This window comes from Triticum aestivum, chromosome 3A, assembly GCF_018294505.1.
Source record: "Triticum aestivum cultivar Chinese Spring chromosome 3A, IWGSC CS RefSeq v2.1, whole genome shotgun sequence".
Lineage (NCBI taxonomy): Eukaryota > Viridiplantae > Streptophyta > Magnoliopsida > Poales > Poaceae > Triticum > Triticum aestivum.
In genome coordinates, this window is record NC_057800.1 from 275840451 (window position 1) to 275846450 (window position 6000).

Here is a 6000-nt window from a genome sequence, read left to right on the forward strand (position 1 = left end):
AGCACACATATGATCTACGTACGTTCAAATACGATCATGGTGACTGTCTTCTACGGAAGATAGCAATTTATCGAGTTCCCAACTGCTCTTGGAATTACAAGAACTATCAAGTTGTTGCTATCTTCGACAAGCTTGTTGCCGTCCTTCGTGGTTCGACTGGATGGATATTGCTCAAAAATCAGTTTCTGTACACGGATGAGTACTGTGATGCAATTCAATACGAGGGTCTTGTGTTTGCTGCCACCACTCGTGGCACTGCTTTTGCATGGGATCCTCATAGTTTTGGTACGTTTGTCTTCCACCGTAATTATAATTGTTTCATTCACATGCATGCGGGTTAGCAAGTTTCCCTTTACTAGTTAACCTTCTTCTTGTGTTTCCAAGGTCCTGTGAACATTCCACCACCTATACTTGAAAATTTTTATAACCAAGGGGGAGATGACGATGGTGATGATCACGAGCATGAGGACGAGTAGAACTTATATACTCAGTGGCACCTGGTAACTAATTCTGATGGATCACCTCTTCTTGTCTGTATACAGTGTACTGTGATTGTTACTACTGAGGTAGCAGGTGTTGTCTCCCATGGTCGCCCTCTCCGGACCTATTCCAACACCCGTTGTAGGGTATTCAGGATGGATACTAGTGTGCTAGTTCCAACACCTTCTCCCTGGTACAGTATTGATAGTGAGAAAACCCGCTCTTCCTTGGACAAAACTATCCAATGATGGTGAAAGGCGATCCAGCTGTTGTTGACACAACATTACTACCATTTATGAGAAGCAACTGTATCTATACCTCGGGCATTGCGGTGGTTCCCTACCCTGGTCCTGATATATGTCGCTTCAGCCTGGATGATCAGTCCTGCGTTGCTCTCGATATTGACAATAGCCGGCCCTTCCCAGAGCACCTATGGTTCAAAGCAAGCGTTTCTAACACCGAGGATTGGTTGAGTTGAAGTTCATTTCATTGCTTGTTATTTTTTGTGTGATTAAAACTTCAGTATTTACTAGAATGTTTTGTTGGAAATAATCTATAATCCAACATGTATCCTCCTTGTCATTGTGTGTTGATGACTTGTTGTATGTAATGAATGCTACATTTGCAAATGCATGTCATAGACTCAATTTATGAATGGTTTTCGAGTCACTTCTTGGAGTGTGAGTACCATAGTAGTATAGCCAGCATTCGGTTAGTATATGAAGTTGCCACATCACATAGAGCCAACCTAATATTGGAGTATGCTAGCCCTCCACCGGCGCGCCGCTTCAAATGGCGGAGGAAGTGAGAGGTCGCGTCACCTTGTGTCCAGATCTGAGATGCCACGTGTACCATATGAATGACTCCAAGTTTGACCACCGTGATGCTAGGCGCATGCCGAGGAACACTGTTGGAGAGACCCCTCTCATAATTTTCCTACATTGGTCGTTTGATTCATAGGATAGAATGCTATAGGATTTTTTTTCCTATGTAATCATGTTTTAATTGGCAATCTAGCATCCACTCCAACTTTTGTTTCACTTCCTTTGTTCCTACGAAGAGAGTACTTGCTCTAAATGATGTGCCGCTGTAAGAGCCGCCTATATTAATTAACCATGCTCTAAAAAGGTGGACCAGCTTTGGCTATAGTAGTACTGTACTAGGTTAGTAGGTGACCTTGTGCTTGGCTCTTCCCCTCTTCCGAAAGTTGAACAATAATGATGGTACTACAGTAGTACTTCTGGCAATCTGACACCAAATGAACTGCTGCACCTCCACCGCTTGTAAGCAAAAGTTTCTCCTCGTGCTGCGAGCCACCGCGCACGCGTTGGCGAGGGAGAAGGCGTAGTAAGCAAGCTTCTCATCATTCTACGAGTTGACGGGACACATAAAAGTTATTTATTAGTACTCTCTTCAAAAAGGGCCAACCATGTCCATGGCTACCATCCCGTGCTCTGTCATTGAGTAAGTGCACTATTCACGTGCCATCGAGGAGAAAAAATATTGCGTAGTAGTACTAGGTGCCATCGAAGTGCACGACTCACTTACGCACTACATATCTCCATTTTCTTGCATGACACGCCACCTTGATGCTAGATGTCCCGCGTGTCATGGAGGCATATAGTATGATTTTGTAAAATGGAGGCATATAGATGTCCCGCGTGTCGGCAAAAGGATGAACAAAGCTCATGTCTTAGACGAAAGAGTGGAAGAACATAGATTCCCGACGACCGAGAAGGAGCAAAAAACCTCGGGTTGGAGCATCTGCACTCATAATATTTTATATTATTCAGCAATATAAAATCAACCAAATCTCTCCATGTTCCTATACCATTCTATAGTATGAGAATAACTTTGAACGTAAGCCATTGATTCACTCTATCCAATGGTCATAGTTGGAAAATCCAAACAAAACCAAGCATTGGATCAACTCTTTTTTCGAGATCAACTCTTTTAGCACTTACAAATTGTTGCCGCCTGCCCACCTAGCCCAGCTATATATCCGCTCATGTGTGATGACCACATGAGCTATCCACTCAGATTGTATGTTAAAAAATAAAGGTCGATAACTAATGCGACACCTCAGGCCATGCAGCCAGATCGCATTTTGCACGAGAAATTACACACCATGTTTCATTGACATGTGGTCCCGTTCCATCATGTCAGTGAGATGATAGCGAGTCCTTTTGTACAATTTCCGAAAGGACGTGTAGGCCGGGGCGCCTCTTCGTGTATCGTGGCAAACTGGCAACCGTCCACCGACTCTTCGCCTTTCCCTCTCGATTTGGAACTGCTGTCGCACGCTCTTCCTCCCTCCTCCATTTGCCTTCACCCTTCCTTCTGCCATTGTTCGATTGTCTTCTCCATGGAGGGAACAAGTCGGAAACGACCCCGTTATTCTTGCCCCGATTTGAAAGATGACGTGGTGGGGGAACTCATTGATCGGTGCGACGTCATCACCTCGGCTGGCATGGCAGGTTCGTTCAAGATCATTCTTGACTCAACTAATAACATCAATACAAGGAACCCAAGGGTCCAGGGGCGGTTTGATCTCCCTTATCTTCTTTGCTATAAGCCTGTTCGAATGGGCGCGGACGACGGAGGCCTCTCCTTGTGCAAGCTGATGCCGCTTGATAACGATACATGTGATGTCAAGATGCCATCGCTTCAGGGTAAGGCCTGGGATGGCGCAAATGGAGATTGGGTTGTTTATATTGGGTACAATTGCAAGTGGGAACTTGTGAATGTGTACACTCGTCAGCGGATTCCACTTCCAAAAATCTCCGAGTGCCCTGAGGTTGAGCACACAGATGATCTACGTACGTTCAAATACGATCATGGTGACTGTCGTCTACGAAAGATAGCAATTTGTCGAGTTCCCAACCGCCCTTGGAATTACAAGAACTATCAAGTTGTTGCTATCTTCGACAAGCTTGTTGTCGTCCTTCGTGGTTCGACTGGATGGATATTGCTCAAAAATCAGTTTCTATACATGGATGTGTATTGTGATGCAATTCAATACGAGGGTCTTGTGTTTGCTGCCACCACTCATGGCATTGTTTTTGCATGGCATCCTCATAGTTTCGATGCGTTTATCTTCCACCGTAATTATAATTATTTCATCCACATGCATGCAAGTTAGCAAGTTTCCCTTCTGTAATAATTAACCTTCTTCTTATGTTTCCAAGGTCATGTGAACATTCCACCACATATACTTGAAAATTTTTATAAGCAAGGGGGAGATGACGATGGTGATGATCACGAGCATGAGGACGAGCAGGGACCATATGCTCACTGGCGGCTGGCAATTAATTCCGATGGATCACCCCTTCTTGTCTGTATACAGCCCACTGCTGATGTTACTACTGAGGTAGCAGGTGTTGTCTCCCATGGTCGCACTCTCCGGATGTGACACCCCTGATTTGACCGTACATTAATCATGCACGCAAATGTGTACGACCAAGATCAAGGACTCATGGGAAGATATCACAACATAACTCTAAACACAAATTAAAATAATACAAGCTTTATATTACAAGCCAGGGGCCTCGAGGGCTCGAATACATAAGCTCAAATACACAAGAGTCAGCGGAAGCAATAATATCTGAGTACAGACATAAGTTAAACAAGTTTTGCCTTAAGAAGGCTAGCACAAAAGTAGCAACGATCGAAAAGGGAAGGCCTCCTGCCTGGGACATCCTAACTACTCCTCGAAGCCGAACTCCACATAGAAACATCCTCGGGATCCTTTGGCTCATGGACTCCATCATATGATCGTAGTAACCGAGAAAAGGGGGAAAAGAAGTAGGAAAGCAACCGTGAGTACTCACCCAAAGTACTCGCAAGCAAGGATCTACACTACATATGCATGGGTATCAATGTAAAGGGGCCATATCGGTGGACTAAACTTCAGAATGCCAGAATAAGAGAGGGATACCTAGTCCTATCGAAGACTACGCTTCTGGCAGCCTCCATCTTGAAGCAGTAGAAGAGAGCAGATGGTAAGTTCACCAAGTATCATCGCATAGCATAAACCTACCCGACGATCCTCTCCTCGTCGCCCTGTGAGAGAGCGATCACCGGGTTGTGTCTTGCACTTGGAAGGGTGTAATTTATTAAGTATCCGGTTCTAGTTGTCATAAGGTCAAGGTACAACTCTGGGTCGTCATTTTACCGAGGGACACGATTATTCGAATAGATAAACTTCCCTACAGGGGTGCACCACATTTCCCAACACGCTCGATCCCCTTTGTCCGGACACACTTTCCTGGGTCATGCCCGACCTCGGAAGATCAACACGTCGCAGCCCTACCTAGGCACAACAGAGAGGTCAGCACGTCGGTCTAAATCCTATGGCGCAGGGGTCTGGGCCCATCGCCCATTGCACACCTGCACGTTGCGTACGCGGCCGACGAGCAGACCTAGCCTCCCTTATACAAGAGCAGGCGTTCCAGTCCAACCCGGCGCGCGCCGCTCAGTTGGTGATGTCAAGAAGGCTTCGGCTGATACCACGACGTCGAGTGCCCATAACTGTTCCCGTGTAGTTGGTTAGTGCGTATAGGCCAATGGCCAGACTCAGATCAAATACCAAGATCTCGTTAAGCATGTTATCTTGAAGTAACCGCGAATGCCGACCAGGGCCAGGCCCACCTCTCTCCTGAGTGGTCTCAACCTGCCCTATCGCCCCGCCACAAAGATCCACACAGAGGGCCGTCGGAAAAGTATGCCCTTTCAGCCCCCAATTTGTGAATCAACCGCGGGTACTCAGCGAGCCGACCCGACTTTAGTCACAACATATATCATGTGTATTATGTATAGTATATACCCGTGATCAACACCCGACGTGATCACGGCCCGATAGTATAGCATGGCAGACTGATAAGAATGTAGGGCCACTGATGATAAACTAGCATCCTATACTGAGCATTTAGAATTGCAGGTAAGGTATTAACAACTGTAGCAACAATGACATGCTATGCATCAGAATAGGATTAATGGAAAGCGGTAACATGCTACACTACTCTAATGTAAGCAATAGAGAGAAGAATAGGCGATATCTGATGATCAAGGGGGGGGGCTTGCCTGGTTGCTCTGGCAAGTAGGGGTCGTCAACAACGTAGTCGATCGTGCACCAGCAGCGGCGTCAGTCTCGTAGTCTACCGGAGAGAAGAGGGGGAAGAAACAATGAATACAATGCAAATAGATGCATAACGATGCATGGCATGACAATGAGCGGTGCTAGGTGGGCCCTAACGCAGTAGGAGGAGATACCGGCGAAGGGGGAAAACATCCGGAAAAGTATGCTCGGTGTTTCGCGTTTTCGGATAGATGAATCGGAGGGGGAAAGTTACGTGTTTGCTATGCTAGGGATGCGTGGCGGACGAACGGGCTGCGTATCCGGATTTATCTTGAAATTCTGAGCAACTTTCATGTATAAAGTATTTTCATCCGATATACGGTTTATTTTATATTACTTTCTAAAGTTTAAAAGATTTTCTGCAATATTTTAATTCAAGAATA